This window comes from Bombina bombina, chromosome 3, assembly GCF_027579735.1.
Source record: "Bombina bombina isolate aBomBom1 chromosome 3, aBomBom1.pri, whole genome shotgun sequence".
Classification (NCBI taxonomy): domain Eukaryota; kingdom Metazoa; phylum Chordata; class Amphibia; order Anura; family Bombinatoridae; genus Bombina; species Bombina bombina.
Window position 1 is genome coordinate 674,090 of NC_069501.1, and position 18,327 is coordinate 692,416.

Genomic DNA, 18,327 nt, shown 5'->3' on the forward strand with positions numbered 1-18,327 from the left:
CTTATCTCATGATTTTCTTTTTTTCCGTTCTTAAACAGATGGGGTTTCCTGACCTCTTGGTACAGCGGATTCAGTCTCTGTATAATTGTGGTAAGAGCTCTCTGCAGGTAAATGGGTATTTGGGGGAAGCCTTTCCTATGAAGTCCGGGGTAAGGCAGGGGTGTCCTATGTCCCCTCTCCTTTTTATCTGTGCGTTAGAACCCCTTCTTAATAAGTTCAGGAATGATAAAGTTATTAAAGGTGTTTTTATCCCTGGTTCTGGTGGGCAGCAAGCTAAAGTGTTATCCTATATGGATGATGTTAATATTTTATGTACATCCTATGCTGCTATACATAGATCTATTTTTTGGGCTAATTTAATGTCTTCTGCCTCAGCTCTTAAGCTTAACATTTTAAAAAGTGCCTGTATGATCTTTGGTGTATGGAGAGATGATCTTCCTCATGAAATACCAGTGGTATATGATAAAATCAAAGTTTTGGGAGTCTGGTTTGACCAACGTTTGTCTGGTCAGGAAAATTGGTCTCTCCTGGTACAGAAGATTGAAGACAGGTGTACTTTTTGGAAGTTGAGGGATTTGTCTTTAGAAGGCAAAATCCTTGTCATTAAATCCATACTTTTGCCCCTTATTCTTTTTAGTTGTATGGTTTTCCCACCAAATGCGCTCTGGATGAAAAGAATTAAAAAACCTGTTTTTTTTTTTTTGAATTCTTTCATGGATAAGATAAGAAGAGAAAAATTGTGTCTCCCTAAAAATTGTGGGGGAAAAGATTTTCCTGACATTGAAAAGTATGTTTACCTTAAGTTTTTTGCTCATACTGTCAAAACTGTCCAAAGTGATAGTAAGGTGGCTTCTTTTGTCAAATTTTATGTTGGTAAATTGTTACAGAAGTATGGGTGGTATAACATTTCTTTACAGCTGCCCTTTTTGTTGGACCCTCCTAAGTTTTATTTGCTTTTACAAAAAATTGTAACTGTATATAGCTTAGTTAATTTACCTTTGTTGTTTCTGATCAGAAGAAATTAACTAACCATATTTCTTCCAATTGTCAGGTCTTTCCTGTTGACAGACTTTCTGAGACCCTTTCCAGAGAGGTATGGTGCAAGGTATCCCATAAGAGTCTAGCTAATCCACAAAAAGATTTGGGCTGGTCTGCTGTCCATAGCTGCATCCCCACACGTGAATTCCAGCACAGGCGAGGATTAGTTAGGAGTGAACAGTGTCCTAGAGATAATTGTTATTTTCCAGAAACCGTTATGCATTTACTCTGGAATTGTGCTTTTGCTAAGCAAGTGTGGGCTAGTTTTATACCCCTGTTTAAAGAGATTTCTGGAATCAGATTTTTATCTTATGAAGTCATTTTATATGGGAAATCCTTAGTTTTGTCTAAAGACAAGGACAGAATAGTCTGGCAATTTACTAATTGCGTTAAGTTAGCCCTGTGGAAGTTCCGCAATATATTTTTATTTAAGAGAGAGTCCCTTTCTGTGTCTGATTGCGTAGGTTTAACGCTAGGTACAGCCTATACTTACTTTTTGTTGGATAAAAAACAGGATGATGTTAAAGCCAAGTTATTATGGAAAATTAATTTATGGAATAATAAAATTGTATTTTGAGTTTTTCATTGCTGTTTTTTCTTTTCTTTTAGTTTTGTTTCCTGGTTCCAGTTTTCTTTTCTGAGGGACAGAAGAGGGACAGCGTCGAGGGACATTGTAGTTTATTTGTAGGGTCATGGGGTTTTTTGTGAGGGACAGATTGAGTTTATAAGTAGGGTGTTTTTTCAGGGAAATTAAGGGGAAGCAAGGGATAGTTTGTTGTGTTTTGTTTTTCTGTATTTTTTGATTATGTAAATTTTTGATAATGTAAATTTCTGATCACATATATTGATGACTTTGTATTTTATGATTGTGATCTTATCTGATTATGTAAATATGTTCATATTATTGTGTTTTTAAACTTGTGTATTTATGTGTGAACTTTTTGAATAAAAGATAAAAAAAAATAAAAAAATATTTTCTTATCAGTTTAATATCTGATACGCGCCCTATCTGGGTGCCATATATTAAATGGATTTTAGAAACAGGGAGATGGAAGAAGAGCTTGCTCTGTCCACTCCACGCATTGACCTGGTATTGCAGTACCTCCAGGACCGGTGCACCCCTCTCTTTTGCTGTGTGACAAAAACAGAATCATCCTCATCCCAACAACCAGAAGCCGAAATGAGCTGCTGCTGCTTTTTCTCCTGAAGCAGATTATTTTGTTGTTGTGTTTTGTGCCTGGCCTAGCAGCCTGCCATGTGTTGTTATTTGCTGCTGCTGCTTTAGAATTTGCAATGGTGTGATTTGTGGTTAGCATTGGAGTGCTGCCCTGTCTCCCCGAGGCAGAGGGAGTGCTCTGAGCGTGCGGCGTCCCAGACAAGAGCGTTGCGGTTATCGCTTCTCGGCCTTTTGGCTAAGATCAAGTGTAGTATCTGTTCTTATCAGTTTAATATCTGATACGCGCCCTATCTGGGTGCCATATATTAAATGGATTTTTGAAACAGGGAGATGGAAGAAGAGCTTGCTCTGTCTACTCCACGCATTGACCTGGTATTGCAGTACCTCCAGGACCGGTGCACCCCTCTCTTTTGCAGTGTGACAAAAACAGAATGATCCTCCTCATCATCCATGCAACAACCAAAAGCCGAAAAAAGAGCTTCAGCAGCATCAGATATTTGCAAGAAAGCCTCAGCGACGAGCAGCTTTCCCGCCTGCTTTCTTTTCCGAGTTTTGTTAACCCCTTGTGTGCTGGGCCCAAAAAGCCTAGGAAGCGGTATTTACCTGGCGAGGCGACGTGTTTGTTAGCCTTGGTTGTTCCTTTTTCATGGGACGAGCCTTTCCGCACAAATCTATGTCTTGCAGCGTGAATTTATTTATGTAATTATGTAATAATTTATTGATGCATTTATATATGTATTTATTTGTTGATTTATGTATTTATTGATGTATGTGTGTCATCCTCTTGTATGTATTTTGATGTGTCCATCGCTTGATTTATATCTATGTGTTTATAAAATCTTTCTTTTGTTTGTTTGTTTCTTTCTTTCTTTCTTTTTATCTATCTATCTATCTATCTATCTATCTATCTATCATCTATCTATCTATCCCTCCTTCTTGGCAGACAATAAAAGTCTTTGGAGCTGTCAATGTTGTCCGTGTGCTTCTTTCTCCACCTGGTGCCCGCTCATGGAAGTTTTTTCAAAAATGATTGTAGCCTGCTAGCTAGCTAGCTAGCTAGCTAGGTAGGTAGGTAGGTAGGTAGGTAGGCCCACAAGATCCACTAGCAGCTAGGTAGGTGCAATCAGCCTGATCAGCCAGGTGGCTTTGTCGCCTTTCTGCCTGTCTGTCTCCAGAGGTAATTTGTTTTTCTTGATCTAGCCTTTGGGTAGTGAGGAGGACCCTCTCACTTTGCCTGGGGCCCCTTCCCTTCGGGTTGGGGCAACTGCTGCTATTAGGTGTGAGGCATTCCCTCTTTACTAACGAGTTGTGATCGGTAGCTGCCTTTTTTGTAGGTTTTTTTTTTTTTTTTTCTGTAGGTAGAGATTCTATCCCCTTGGCCTTGATCCCCTTCCTCCTTTTTGGGTGGGGGGTCTTGTTGCTTTTGGGGGTGGTATTTCTTCTTTTTTCGGATAGAATGGATACTCGTAAGTCTCAGCCGGCCCATGGGGTGCGGTTTCGGAATACCGTCCGAATTTTTGTTGAGGATAGTGAGAGGCAGAGAGTGACAGAAAGTTATTTGTTTATTGAAATTCTGTTTGGGCTCCTGTCTTTTGATGCTAAAGATTTTCACTGTAGTCAGGATTTCTCTAGGATAGGATATTTTGATGTTACTTTTGTTTATGCCTCTCAGTGTTTCAACTTTAGGAAGAGATTTTTGGAACATAATTTTGACCCTAAGATGAAAGGTTTGCATGTAGAGTTTGCTAATGAGGAGAATGTACTATTGACCATTCATATGTTTAACCCCCATGTGCTAGATAAGGATATTGAGTCCTACTTGTTTAGATTTTGTTCTAAAGTAAAATTTGCAAGGAAGTTGTATAATGCTCATGAAGTTTGGAATGGAAAATGTCACTTATGTCACTTTTATTGCTGATGATTCTTGCTATAATGGGTTTAGATGTCCTCCTTTAAATATTACAATTGGCCCTAATAAAGGTAGAGCTTATTTTAAAGATCAGCCAAAGTTTTGTAGAAAGTGCCAAAATTATGGCCATGTTGAAGAGGTTTGTGCACAGAAAAATTGTTCTACCTGTCAGAGTGATGAACATTGTACTAGGGATTGTCCTATAAAGAAATGTACTTTGTGTTTGTCTTTTGATCATCTTTTCAGAGACTGCCCTCGTAAAGCTAGACCCACTTATGCTACTGCTGCCAGAGGTTTGATGACTGGAATGCCAGCCGTGAGTCGTAAAGATTCCTTGCAAGCCACGAGACCTGATGTTCAACAAAGGACGGATGAGGTTCCGGGACTCTCTTCAGATTCAAATAGCAGGGCCCCTGAGGGAGATTCTCCCGAAGGGATCCTTTCTGTGTTCTTTCCTCCTTCTGTAGGTTCTGAGGCATTGCCAAAGGAGAAGCGTGACCCTGAGGTTAAACGGAGGAGAAAGTTGGATGCGATTGGTTCCAGTTCTCCAGTTATACAAGTTCAGTGTGATCAAGGCACAGGTGCAGTGGAGCCAGAAACCGGTGATCCGGAAGGCCAGGAAGCTGCTGGCAGGGGCTCTTCTTCCTTTCCTGTTAAGGACTTGCTGTCTGATTCATCTGTGACGTCATGTATACCTTGTGCTCAGAAGCCTTGTAGTTCGAGTGATGAGGATGCTGAAGGAGATTCTGTTGCTACTTCGATGGTTTGTCCTAAGGCTGACTCTCTTCTGCAAACTACACCAATGGATCTATCTGAGCTGAAGAAAAGATCACAGGAGGAAGACGTTTCTGATATTGAGCCGAAAGCCAAGAAGAAGCCTGATGTTGAACTTTGTGGAACTGGTTTCATTGACTCTTTTTCCTCTGTTGATAGCCCTATGGCAGATAGTTTGCTTATTTGTACTTCTCCTGAAAGCCTCAGAGAGGATCTTATGGTCTCGGATTCTGAATCCGACCTCTCTGGAGGAGTTCTTTGTAAGTCATCTCGTGGTGATTCTAATATCATTCTGTGATGGAGATTAAAATTGCATCATTTAATGTACGTGCCATTACCTCTAAGGCATGAAGGGCAGCTTTGTTAGCATATGTGGCCACTTTGGGGTTTCATATTATATGTTTACAGGAGTGTGCAATTCCATTCTCTACTGACTATGCTCCTTTTGAAAAGGAATGGAAATATGGGCCCTCTATTTGGTCTGGTTCTAATGAAAACAAATCCTCTGGTGTGGCTGTTCTTTTTAAAAGTAATGATTTTAAAGTTTTGCATTCTCAAGTCCTTGTTCCAGGTAGAGCGTTGTCTGCAAATGTTACTATTAATGATTTTTGTTTTTCCTTGTTTAACATCTATGCTTCTCCCATTAAGCAGGAGAGATTGGACCTGCTTGAAACTGTTAAGTTTTTTTTCCGATCAGAGCCAACCCTGGTAGCAGGTGATTTCAACACTATCCTGCAGGCAGAAGGGAGGAAGCGGAAGAGAGGTGAAGCTACCACCGATATCACCTCTCGAGTACTGTCTGAGATGATCTCTGATGCAGGTTTGGCTGATGCGTGGAAACAGGTCAACCGACGGGATCCAGGGTTCTCGTGGGGAAGAGAGAATTCTCAGTCTCGTTTAGATTATGTTTTTTGTTCATCTCATTTTAAAACTTTGCAGGCAACACTCATGGGAAATGTATTTTCTGATCACAAATGTTTGTGTGTCTCCCTAGCTGTAACAGGGGAGGTGAGAGGGCCTGGGACATGGAAACTGAATGTTTCATTGCTTAATGATGAAATTGTTATTGACTGTTTTACATCTTTGTATAAACATTTGCAATCTCTTAGGAAATTTTATGATTCTCATATTTACTGGTGGTTAATGGTAAAAAAAGAGGTTAAACGTTTTTTTGATAAATGGGGTAAACGTAAGGCTGCAGAGAGTAGGAAGGTTTATGCAGATCTACAATCTAGGCTCCAGTGGCTATGTAGATTGAAGTCTTTTGGTGCACCAGTTGAGGATGAGATTGCTAAAGTTAAGGTAGCTATTAAGAAACGGATAGAGGAGGTAGGCAAGTCTATCATATTTAATGCAAGAGTGCGAGATATTGAGGAGGGAGAGAAGTGCACCAGATACTTCTTTAAAAAACTTTTGTAAGAAGGGATATAAGGGTGTTAGTGGAGGAGGATAAGGAAGGTTCATCATCGGCTGATGTTCTAAATATTGCTTCTGGTTTTTATAGGGATCTTTATGCAGAGAAGCCAGTGGATTCCAATTGTAAGTCCTTGTTTATGGATTCCATCTCTGATAAGATTCCTGAATCAGAATTGGATGACCTGTCTGCTCCAGTATCATTGGTTGAAGTTCAGCTGGCTGTTGAGGATAGTAAGAATAATAAATCTCCAGGTATTGACGGTTTGTCATATGAATTTTTTAAAATCTTTTGGTTTCTGATTAAAGATGACTTTTTAGCAGTTTGTGAGGATGTTTTGGATAGGGGTATTGTACCTGATGGTTTCTCTCAGGGTTTGGTTACCCTATTGTATAAGAAGGGGCCCAGAGATAATATCCGTAACTGGAGGCCTATCACCTTATTAAACTGCGATTACAAGATCATGGCTAAAGTTATTTCTAACAGAATGAAGAAAACTATTCATTATGTTATAAAAAATTATCAGACCTGTGCAGTGCCTGGCCGTACTATTCTTGACAGTTTATGTTTAATGAGAGATTCTTTATTCTATGCATCTAGTATTAATCAGCCTGTTGCTTTATTAAGCATGGATTTTCAGAAGGCTTTTGATAGTATTTCCCATAGTTTTCTTTTTTCTATACTGGAGCGGATGGGTTTTCCTGCAATATTGTTACAACAAGTGAAATCTCTATATATGAATGGAGTGAGCTCGTTACAGATAAATGGGTATATTGGGGAGGCCTTCCCAATTAGATCTGGGGTTAGGCAGGGGTGTCCCATGTCCCCTCTTTTGTTTATTTGTACCCTAGAGCCTTTTCTGAACAAGCTTAGAGAGGACAAAGTAATTAGAGGGATTTTTGTTCCTGGTTCAGGTGGGAAGCAAGTAAAGTGTATCAGCTACATGGATGATGTTAGCGTCCTTTGTACTTCCTCTGCTAGTATACATAGGTGTGTTCTTTGGGCTAGACTTATGCCATCTGCTTCTGCCTTACAGCTTAACCTTAATAAAAGTGCTTGTCTGATTCTTGGTCACTGGAGAGAAGATTTACCCCAAATTATTCAGGTAGTTTATGACAAAATTAAAGTTTTAGGGATTTGGTTTTCTCAGAATCTTACTGGTGAAGAAAATTGGTCGATTTTAGTTAATAAGATCGAAGAGAGATGTAATTTCTGGAGTCTTCGTGACCTTACTTTAGAAGGTAAGGTCCTGATAATTAAGTCTGTTTTGCTTCCCCTGGTACTTTTTTCTTGTCTTATTTTTCCTCCTAACAATGTTTGGTTAAAGAGGATTAAGAAACCCTTGTTTTATTTTTTCTGGGCATCCAAAATGGAAAAATTAAGGAGAGAAAAAGTTTGTTCCCCTAAATTCTGTGGTGGTAAAGATTTTCCAGATTTGGATAAATATATATATTTAAAGTTCTTTGCCCTTACAGTTAAGTCCTCTTTGAAAGACAATAGGGTAGCCGCCTTTATTAGATTTTTTGCAGGCAGGTTGTTGCATAGACATAAATGGTTACAACTATCTAATACTTCTCCTTTTAGATTAGACACTCACAAGTTTTATTGTATTTTGCAAAATATAATCAGCAAATATGGTTTAGCCAATCTGTCTTTAGATATTGTTTGTGATCAAAAGAAACTGACTCATTTTGTCTCCTCTGTTTGTATAGTAATTCCTGTGGACAGATTTTCAGAAGCTTTATCTAGACAGGTTTGGGCTAATGTGTCTAATAAATGTTTGTGCAATTCTGAGAAGGATTTGGCTTGGTCTGCCGTGCACGAGTGTCTACCTACTTGCCAATTTCAATGTAGACGTGGTCTGGTAAGCGCAGAGAAATGTCCCAGAGACGGGTGTGGTGACCCAGAGACCGTGTTCCATTTGTTATGGGGTTGTAATTATGCAAAGTTAGTTTGGAGTAAAATGTTTCCTCTTTTGCAGATTCTTGGAGATTTGAAAGTATTTACCTTTGAAGTCATTTTGTATGGAAAACAGTTAACCCTGTCCAAAGCTAAAGATCGTGTTTTGTGGCAAATTATTAACTGTGTGAAGTTAGCATTATGGAATTTTAGAAATTTATATTTATTTAAGAAAGAGAAATTGTCTGTTGAAAATTGCATTGGTTTAGCTTTAGGAACATCCTATTCTTATTTTCTGATTGACAAAAAGATTAATTCTGGGAAGGCAACCGCTTTGTGGAAGCCTGATCAGTGGTCTCATCTGATCTTTGTGTAAATTTGTATTTCTTGTTTGTTATTTTTCTGTTTTCTAATTATTGTTTTTTCTTTTGTAGGTATCTTCATCTGATGAAGGGACAGCGGAAGGGACAGTGAAGAAAAGACAGAAGAAGGGACATTGTTAGTTTATTCCTAAGGGTCAGGTTTTTTTTTGTTAGGGTCAGTGTCAGTTCATGTGTAGGGAGAGTGGTGAGGGTTAGTGAGGGTTTGTGTTAGGGGAAGGTTTTTTGTTTTTTATATTGTTTTTGTATTGCACTATATTTTATTGTAATGTTTTGTGTTTTGTAACTGTATTGTATTTTGTCACTATATTTTGTTGTATTTTGGAATTGTATTATTGTGCTTTTATGTTTCTGTATTTTTCTTTTACTTGTTTTTAAATGTATTATATATCCATGTGGATTTTCAATAAAAGACAAAAAAAAAATCTGTTCTTATCAGTTTAATATCTGATACGCTCCCTATCTGGGTGCCATATATTAAATGGATTTTTGAAACAGGGAGATGGAAGAAGAGCTTGCTCTGTCCACTCCACGCATTGACCTGGTATTGCAGTACCTCCAGGACCGGTGCACCCCTCTCTTTTGCTGTGTGACAAAAACAGAATAATCATCCTCATCCATACAACAACCAGAAGCGGAAATGAGCTGCAGCAGCAGATTTTTGGAAGAAAGCCTCGTCGACGAGCTGCTTTCCTGCCTGCTTGATTTCATTTCGGTTTCTTGTTAACCCCTTGTGTGCCGGTCCAAAAAAGCCTAGGAAACGGTATTAAGCTGGCGAGGCGACGTGTTTGCTATCCTTTTGTGTTCATTCTTCATTTGATGAGCATTTCTTCCCCAATCTATGTATTGCTGTGTAAATGCATGCATTCATTTATAAATTTTTTTTGTTCTCTCTATTTATTAATTTATGTATTTATGTATTTATTTATTTATTGATTGATTTATTTCTGTGGTTCCTCATTTTGTATGTATTTCGATGTGTCCATTTCTTGCTTTATTGATGTGTTTACTAATAATTTCTTTCTTTCTATCTTTCTATCTTTCTATCTTTCTATCTTTCTATCTATCTTTCTATCTATCTATCTATCTATCTATCTATCTATCTCTCCTTCTTGGCAGACAATAAAAGTCTTTGGAGCTGTCAATGTTGTCTGTGTGCTTCTTTCTCCCCCTGGTGGTGCCTGGACAGGGAAGTTTTAAAAAATAGAGTTGAGCCTGCTTGCTAGCTAGCTAGCTAGCTAGCTAGCTAGCTAGCTATCGAGCTAGACAGGCAGGCAGGCAGCTAGGCCCACAAGATCCAGTAGCAGCAGCAGCAGCAGCAGCAGCAGCTACTCGGTCCAATCAGCCTGATCTGCCAGCCCGGTGGCTTTGAAGCCTTTCTGTGAGTCTGCGGAGTGCAGCTCCGACGATGGCGGGGGGAAGGAGGGGGGCTGTTTTCGGGGGAGGGTGGAGGAGGCGGAGCCATGCAAATTGGAGAGCAGCTCTCTGTCCAGTAGTCAGGAGGCAGCAGCAGGTTCCTGGTCGCCGCTGCTGCTTTTTCTCCTAAAGCAGATTATTTTGTGGTTATATCTAGTTGTGTTTTGTGCCTGGCCTAGCAGCCTGCCATGTGTTGTTATTTGCTGCTGCTTTAGGATTTGCAATGGTGTGATTAGTGGTTAGCATTGGAGTGCTGCCCTGTCTCCCCGAGGCAGAGTGAGTGCTCTGAGCGTGCGGCGTCCCAGACAAGAGCGTTGCGTTATCGCTTCTCGGCCTTTTGGCTAAGATCAAGTGTAGTATCTGTTCTTATCAGTTTAATATCTGATACGCGCCCTATCTGGGTGCCATATATTAAATGGATTTTTGAAACAGGGAGATGGAAGAAGAGCTTGCTCTGTCCACTCCACGCATTGACCTGGTATTGCAGTACCTCCAGGACCGGTGCACCCCTCTCTTTTGCAGTGTGACAAAAACAGAATGATCCTCCTCATCATCCATGCAACAACCAAAAGCCGAAAAAAGAGCTGCAGCAGCATCAGATATTTGCAAGAAAGCCTCGGCGACGAGCAGCTTTCCCGCCTGCTTTCTTTTCCGAGTTTTGTTAACCCCTTGTGTGCTGGGCCCAAAAAGCCTAGGAAGCGGTATTTACCTGGCGAGGCGACGTGTTTGTTAGCCTTGGTTGTTCCTTTTTCATGGGACGAGCCTTTCCGCACAAATCTATGTCTTGCAGCGTGAATTTATTTATGTAATTATGTAATAATTTATTGATGCATTTATATATGTATTTATTTGTTGATTTATGTATTTATTGATGTATGTGTGTCATCCTCTTGTGTGTATTTTGATGTGTCCATCGCTTGATTTATATCTATGTGTTTATAAAATCTTTCTTTTGTTTGTTTGTTTGTTTGTTTCTTTCTTTCTTTTTATCTATCTATCTATCTATCTATCTATCTATCTATCCCTCCTTCTTGGCAGACAATAAAAGTCTTTGGAGCTGTCAATGTTGTCCGTGTGCTTCTTTCTCCACCAGGTGCCCGCTCATGGAAGTTTTTTCAAAAATGATTGTAGCCTGCTAGCTAGCTAGCTAGCTAGCTAGGTAGGTAGGTAGGTAGGTAGGCGGGCAGCTAGGCCCACAAGATCCACTAGCAGCTAGGTTTTGGAGAGCAAAATTGGAGAGCAGCTATCTGTCCAGTAGTCAGGCAGCAGGTTCCTGGTGGTCGTCGCCGCCGCTGCTGCTTTTTTATCTTGAAGCAGATTGTATTAGTTGTGTTTGTTTGCCTGGCCTGTGTTGTTGTGGTTTGTAGCAGCAGCAGCAGCAGCAGCTTGTGAATTTCCAAAGGTGTGATGTGTCTCCTCGAGGCAGAGGGAGTTCTCGGAGCGTGCGGCGTTCCAGACAAGAGCTTTGCGTTATCGCTTCTAGGCCTTTTGGCTAAGATCAGTGGTAATTTTTTGTTTTACTGATCTAGCCAAAAGGTATCTGAGGGACCCCCACACTCGGCCTTTTGCCCTTTCCCTTCGGGGTTAGGGTGTTGCTGCTATTGGGTGTGGGGCATTACCCGAGGTAAACGAGGGGCGATCGGTAGGTGTTTTTTTTGAGTGTGAGGACCTGCCCCCTTGGCCTTGGGCCCCTTCCCCTTTTTGGGTTGGGGTCCTTGCTGCTATTGGGGGGGTGGCATTCCCTTATACAAGAAGATGGCGAATCGTGATTTTTGGTCGGCCCAGGGGGCGCGACTTAGAAATGGTGTCAGAGTTTTTGTTGCTGAACAGCATAGAGTTAGGGTTACTGAAGCTTATTTATTTAAAGAGGTTCTTTTAGGGTTACTGAAATTTGATGTGAAAGATTTTCATTGTTCTCAAGATTTTTCTCGTTGGGGTTTTTTTGATGTTACATTTACAAGTCCTGCTGGCTGTTATAATTTCAAACAAAGGTTTCATAGGCACAAAGACAGTGAGGTTTTGGTGGGGATTCAGGCTGATTATCTGTATAGGGAGGAAGAGATATTCTTAATTGTACACATGTTTAACCCTTTTATCTCTGAAGGGGATATTGAGATATATCTTTCTAGGTTCTGCTCTCAAGTGGAGTTTCAAAAGAAGCTGACCAATCAGTTTGGGGTATGGAATGGTAAGCGTTTGTATTTGGTTAAATTTAAAAAAGATGATTCTTGCCCTAGTGGTTTTAAGTCTCCCCCTATGAATGTTTCTATTGGCCTTAATAAAGGGAGAATTTATTTTAGAGGACAGCCTCCTTTTTGTAGAAAATGCTGTAGTTATGGGCATATGATGGATACATGCACACAGAAAAAATGTATAATTTGTGATTCTGATAATCATGTTGCCAGGGACTGTAAAGTTAAAACCTGTGACTTGTGTGAAGCCAGAGGACATCTCTGTCGTGATTGTCCTCTTAAGTCCAGGTTTGTTAATTCCTATGCTAATGTGGCTAAGGCCCTTCTTTTGTCTGAACCTTCTACCTCTAGAGATTTTCTTTCATAGAAAGAAGAAGAAGAAAAGGACGATCTTTTTGGATCCATTTCTGATGCCTGTGATGATGATGAGAAGCCTACATCAAAAGGGGATTTGGAGAAAGTTTCTTTTGTGTCTTTTGTTTCTCCTGCAGGTCCTGTGTATCAACCTCTTAATCAGCGGTCGAGATGGAAGAGTACTGTTAAAATTTCCCAGGCTGTGGACTGCACTGAAAGTCTCTTATCAGGCGAAGATATGGCAGCTGAGTCCTGTGATGGTACGCCTGAGGGCAAGGAAGCTGGTGACAGTGATTTAAACTCCCATTCTGGAAAGGACCATGTGTCTTTTTGTTCTCTTTCAGACATTTCTACACTTCCTTGTGCTCAAATTCCTGTTGCCAGTGGAGTGGACACAGAGGGTGAGGCAGTTGTGGAAACGGTTGTCTCACCTGAAGAGGTCGTCCCTTTGGATATTTCAGAGGAAGAATGTCAGATGGATACGTCTTTGTTTTCTAAGAGAATTGAAGCGGATGGTGAGAATGAAGATCCTTTAGTGGAGCCTGAGAGTAAGCGGAGATGTGGTGCAGAGGCCTGTGTGGACTTTTCTCCTTCATCGGGTGATTTGTATAAGACTCCTGATTTTGAGACTATTACGTATTCTCCTTTAGGTTCTCCTGCAGAATCTTCTGTAGGAAGCCTCAGGATTGGTGAGCACATTGACTCTTCGTGCTCCACTTCTCCTGGAGGTATTGAAAGAAGGTTAAGTTCTGGAGGTAGATCTGATTCTATGTCCTAATGGCTGTTAATATCTTGTCACTTAATGTGCGCTCCATAAAGTCTAAGGAGCGTAGAGCTGCTTTATTTGCGTATGTTTTTTCTTTAGGTGTGCAGATTATCCTTTTACAAGAATGTTCAATTCCCTCTTCTCCAGATTATAGCTGTTATGAAAGAGAGTGGGTGTATGGTCCATCTTGCTGGTCTGGCGGGGATGATAATAAAAGTTCTGGGGTGGCTATTTTATGTTCTGCTAATTGTGAGATTTTGTCTTCCAGAGTTATTGTTCCTGGTCGAGCGCTGTCTGTCCAAGTGTCTATAGATGGTAAAGTTATTAACATTTGTAATGTTTATGCCTCTCCCTCCAAACAGGAGAGGGTAGAATTTTTTGAACTATTACGTACTTTTCTTTATGCAGCTGACCCAATGATCCTGGCCGGGGACTTCAATACTATTTTGTCGGCCGAAGGGAGAAAACGTAATAGGGGTGAATGTGCCACCGATGTCACCTCTAGACTTCTTAAAGATCTTGTTGATGACCTGTGCCTGACGGACGTATGGTTGCAAGTGAACCCACGTGATCCCGGTTATACGTGGGGGAGAGAGAACGTTCAGTCGCGGATCGATTTTATATTTTGCTCCTCGTCCTTTTTTACTGTAAGACAGACAGCGCTCAGAGACAACGTCTTCTCTGACCATAAAACCCTTTGTTCTACTGTTGATATTTCTGGTCACACTAAAGGTAAAGGGGTTTGGAAACTTAATGTTTCTCTCCTTAATGATGTTAATGTTGTTGCTGATTTTATTTCTTTGTACCATAACTTGCAAAATGACAAATCACGTTATTCTTCTGTTTTATTTTGGTGGTTTATGGTAAAATCTAAGATTAAGTCCTTTTTTATTAGATGGGGAAAGATTAAAGCTCAGGAAAGAAGAGATGTGTATAATGACTTGCAGAATAGGCTATCTTTTCTGTACAGACATAGAGATGCTGGTATTTCTGTGAGTGAAGAGATAGTTGAAACTAAGTCGAAGATTAAAAAGAGGATTGAGGAGATGGGGAAACAGATCATTTTTAATGCCAGAATAAGAGAGGTGGAAGAAAATGAAAAGTGTACAAGGTATTTTTTCAGAAAACCTTTTAAGAAAAATGATATTGGTGTGCTTGAGGAGGGAGGTGTGGAACATACTAGTCTACCTGAAATACTTAAGTGTGCTAGGAGTTTTTATTCTGACCTGTATGTTAATAAGTCTGTTGATGTGAGTGTACAATCTGACTTTTTACATTCTCTTTCAGATAAACTTCCTGAGTCTGATGTCTCTTTCCTGTGTGACCTTATCTCTGAACTTGAGTTAAAAGCTGCCATTGATCAGGGTGCCACTAATAAATCCCCAGGGCTTGATGGTATCCCCTACGAATTTTATAAAGTATTTTGGGAAACTATTAAAGGAGATCTGTTAGAAGTTTGTAGAACATGTTTGCAAATGTCTATTGTTCCTGAGTCCTTTACTAAAGGGGTTATCACACTTCTATATAAAAAGGGCGACAAAAAGAACATTCGGAACTGGAGACCCATTACTATCCTAAACTCTGACTATAAGTTGCTAACTAAGATCTTAGCTAATCGTATTAAGACCATGGTTCATTATGTAGTTGGAGTTGATCAGTCATGTGCTGTTCCTGGAAGATCTATTTTGGACAGCTTGTCTCTCTTGCGTGACAGTTTACTTTTTGCAGAGAGTAGGAAACAGCCTGTGGCTTTGCTCAGCCTTGATTTTGAGAAAGCCTATGGCATGATCTCTCATAGTTTTCTGTTTTTAGTTTTGGAGAAGATGGGTTTTCCAATGGTTCTTTTGAACCAGCTAAAGTCCTTATACATGAGCAGTACAAGTACTATACAAATAAGAGGTCAGTGTAGTGAAGCCTTTCCTGTTCAATCCGGGGTCCGTCAGGGTTGTCCTCTCTCTCCTGTGTTATTCATTTGTGCTATTGAGCCCCTTCTATGCAAGATTTGCTCTGATAAAGTTGTTAGAGGGATTTTTGTGCCAGGAGCAGGTGGACAACAAGCTAAATGCATTGCCTATATGGATGATGTTAACATTCTCTGTACCTCTTTTTCTTCTGTTAACAGATGTTTGTGGTGGGTGAAACTTTTTAGTTGTGCATCAGCCCTTAAAGTTAACCTGCAGAAGAGTATATGTATGGTGTATGGCTCTTGGAAGGATGATGTGCCTCAAGATCTTCAGGTTGAGTATGAGTGTGTGAAGGTTCTTGGGGTTTGGTTTGAGAAGTCTTTATCTGGGGAAAAGAATTGGTCCCATGTACTTTCTCGGATTCAGGATAAAGTTAATTTTTGGAAGATACGTGATCTGTCCTTGGAGGGTAAAATTTTGATAATTAAAGCTGTACTTTTGCCTGTTATTCTTTATATTTGTACAGTTTTTCCTCCTACTTCTCTTTGGTGTAAAAGGTTAAACAAACCTCTTTTTCATTTCTTGTGGAGCTCTAATATGGAGAAGTTACGGAGAGATAAAATCTGCAGAAAGAAGGTCCTTGGGGGGAAAGATGCCCCTGATTTGCAGAAATTTATTTTTCTAAAGGTTCTGGCTAATATGGTGAGATCTGCAAATCTACAATCTCTGTCTGGTGCTTTTATAAGGTTTTTTTTGGTCATTTATTCCGTAGACATAATTGGGTTGATTTGACTTTGCAGTGTCCTTTTTCTCTGATTCCGCCAAAGTTTTTTTCCTTTCTAGAGAAGATTATTAGTCAGTTTAAATTGGGACAGTTGTCTAAAGATATTATTACTGGTCAGAGGAAACTTACTGAATGGGTTAATGCTGGTTCTATTGTACTTCCTGTAGATCGTTTTTCTGAACAATTGTCTAGATCTATATGGTGTAATGTTTCTAATAACTGTCTCTTTAATTCTCAGAAGGACTTGGCATGGATGGCTGTTCATGACTGCATTCCCACCCGCCAGTTTCAGCATCAGCAAGGTTTGGTCAGGAGTGAAGTGTGCCCAAGAGTGAAGTGTGGTGCTCCTGAGTCTGTGCATCATCTCTTTTGGGGGTGTATGTTTGCTAAGGGAGTGTGGCAGAAGTTTATCCCTCTACTGACATCTGTGTGTGGGGTGACTGCTGTGACATATGACACTGTTCTGTATGGTATGAAGTTGTCTTTGTCTACTGAAAATGATCGTATGGCCTGGCAAATTATTAACAGTGTGAAAGAGGCTTTATGGAAGTTTCGTAATATTTGTCTCTTTAAACATGAATCTCTATCTGTTGATGATTGTGTTGGTTTGAGTCTCAGTTTTGTATATTTGTATTTTCTTTTGGATAAAAAATCTGATGATAAAAGAGCTGTTGATGAATGGAAACCAGAATTATGATTAGGAAGAGTTATTTTGTAATTCTTTATTTTTGAATGTTTTTTTCATGATTTTCTGATATTTGTTTTGTCTCTTGTTTTTTGCAGATGTCCTTAATTTTTGGATCTGAAGAGGGACAGTCGGAGGGACAGATGAGGAGGGACAGCGAGAGGGACATTTTTCAGGATTAGCTTTAGGTTTTAGTTTTTGGGTGAAGGATAGTGTTAGGTTTTCGTTTTAGGGTCAGTTTTTCAGGGTTAGTGAGGGTGAGTGAGGGACAGTTTACTGTTTAAATTTTGTTTCTTTTTAGTATAGGTGGTTTTTTTGTCTAGATTAGGTTGTGTATTACTGTTTCATATGTATAATTGTGTTGTTTTCTTGATTATGTTAATTTATGTTTAATTATGTTAATTTTTTATGTATCTTTTTTGTCTTTTATTTTTGTGGATATGTATTTTTATGTTTCTGTAATATACGTTTTATTCTGTTTTTTAAATTTTATGTATATATGTGAACTTTTTGAAAAAAAAAATAAAAAAAAATCTGTTCTTATCAGTTTAATATCTGATACACGCCCTATCTGGGTGCCATATATTAAATGGATTTTTGAAACAGGGAGATGGAAGAAGAGCTTGCTCTGTCCACTCCACGCATTGACCTAGTATTGCAGTACCTCCAGGACCGGTGCACCCCTCTCTTTTGCAGTGTGACAAAAACAGAATGATCCTCCTCATCATCCATGCAACAACCAAAAGCCGAAAAAAGAGCTGCAGCAGCATCAGATATTTGCAAGAAAGCCTCAGCGACGAGCAGCTTTCCCGCCTGCTTTCTTTTCCGAGTTTTGTTAACCCCTTGTGTGCTGGGCCCAAAAAGCCTAGGAAGCGGTATTTACCTGGCGAGGCGACGTGTTTGTTAGCCTTGGTTGTTCCTTTTTCATGGGACGAGCCTTTCCGCACAAATCTATGTCTTGCAGCGTGAATTTATTTATGTAATTATGTAATAATTTATTGATGCATTTATATATGTATTTATTTGTTGATTTATGTATTTATTGATGTATGTGTGTCATCCTCTTGTATGTATTTTGATGTGTCCATCGCTTGATTTATATCTATGTGTTTATAAAATCTTTCTTTTGTTTGTTTCTTTCTTTCTTTCTTTCTTTCTATCTATCTATCTATCTATCTATCTATCCCTCCTTCTTGGCAGACAATAAAAGTCTTTGGAGCTGTCAATGTTGTCCGTGTGCTTCTTTCTCCACCTGGTGCCCGCTCATGGAAGTTTTTTCAAAAATGACTGTAGCCTGCTAGCTAGCTAGGTAGGTAGGTAGGTAGGCGGGCAGCTAGGCCCACAAGATCCACTAGCAGCTAGGTAGGTGCAATCAGCCTGATCAGCCAGGTGGCTTTGTCACCTTTCTGCCTGTCTGTCTCCAGAGTGCAGCTCCGACGATGGCGGGGGGGGGGGGGAGGAGGGGGGCCGTTTTCGGGGGAGGGGGGAGGAGGCGGAGCCATGCAAATTGGAGAGCAGCTATCTGTCCAGTAGTCAGGCAGCAGGTTCCTGGTCGTCGTCGCCGTCGCTGCTGCTTTTTTATCTTGAAGCGGATTGTATTAGTTGTGTTTGTTTGCCTGGCCTGTGTTGTTGTGG

The 18,327-nt window shown here is 40.0% G+C and overlaps 4 non-coding genes and 1 pseudogene across 4 annotated transcripts; all 5 read left to right on the forward strand.

Moving 5' to 3' along the window:
* The first annotated feature begins 1,971 nt into the window (after positions 1-1,971).
* On the forward strand, positions 1,972-2,162 carry LOC128655047 (U2 spliceosomal RNA). Its single transcript, XR_008401635.1, has one exon. It is a non-coding gene; the product is annotated as a U2 spliceosomal RNA (small nuclear RNA).
* A 268-nt stretch (positions 2,163-2,430) lies between these two features.
* On the forward strand, positions 2,431-2,621 carry LOC128654918 (U2 spliceosomal RNA). Its single transcript, XR_008401558.1, has one exon. It is a non-coding gene; the product is annotated as a U2 spliceosomal RNA (small nuclear RNA).
* A 6,325-nt stretch (positions 2,622-8,946) lies between these two features.
* LOC128654965 (uncharacterized) lies at positions 8,947-9,169 on the forward strand (annotated as a pseudogene).
* Positions 9,170-10,328: 1,159 nt separating this feature from the next.
* LOC128654923 (U2 spliceosomal RNA) lies at positions 10,329-10,519 on the forward strand. The gene has a single exon (XR_008401562.1). It is a non-coding gene; the product is annotated as a U2 spliceosomal RNA (small nuclear RNA).
* Positions 10,520-17,194: 6,675 nt separating this feature from the next.
* On the forward strand, positions 17,195-17,378 carry LOC128655035 (U2 spliceosomal RNA). The gene has a single exon (XR_008401627.1). It is a non-coding gene; the product is annotated as a U2 spliceosomal RNA (small nuclear RNA).
* Positions 17,379-18,327: the final 949 nt, after the last annotated feature.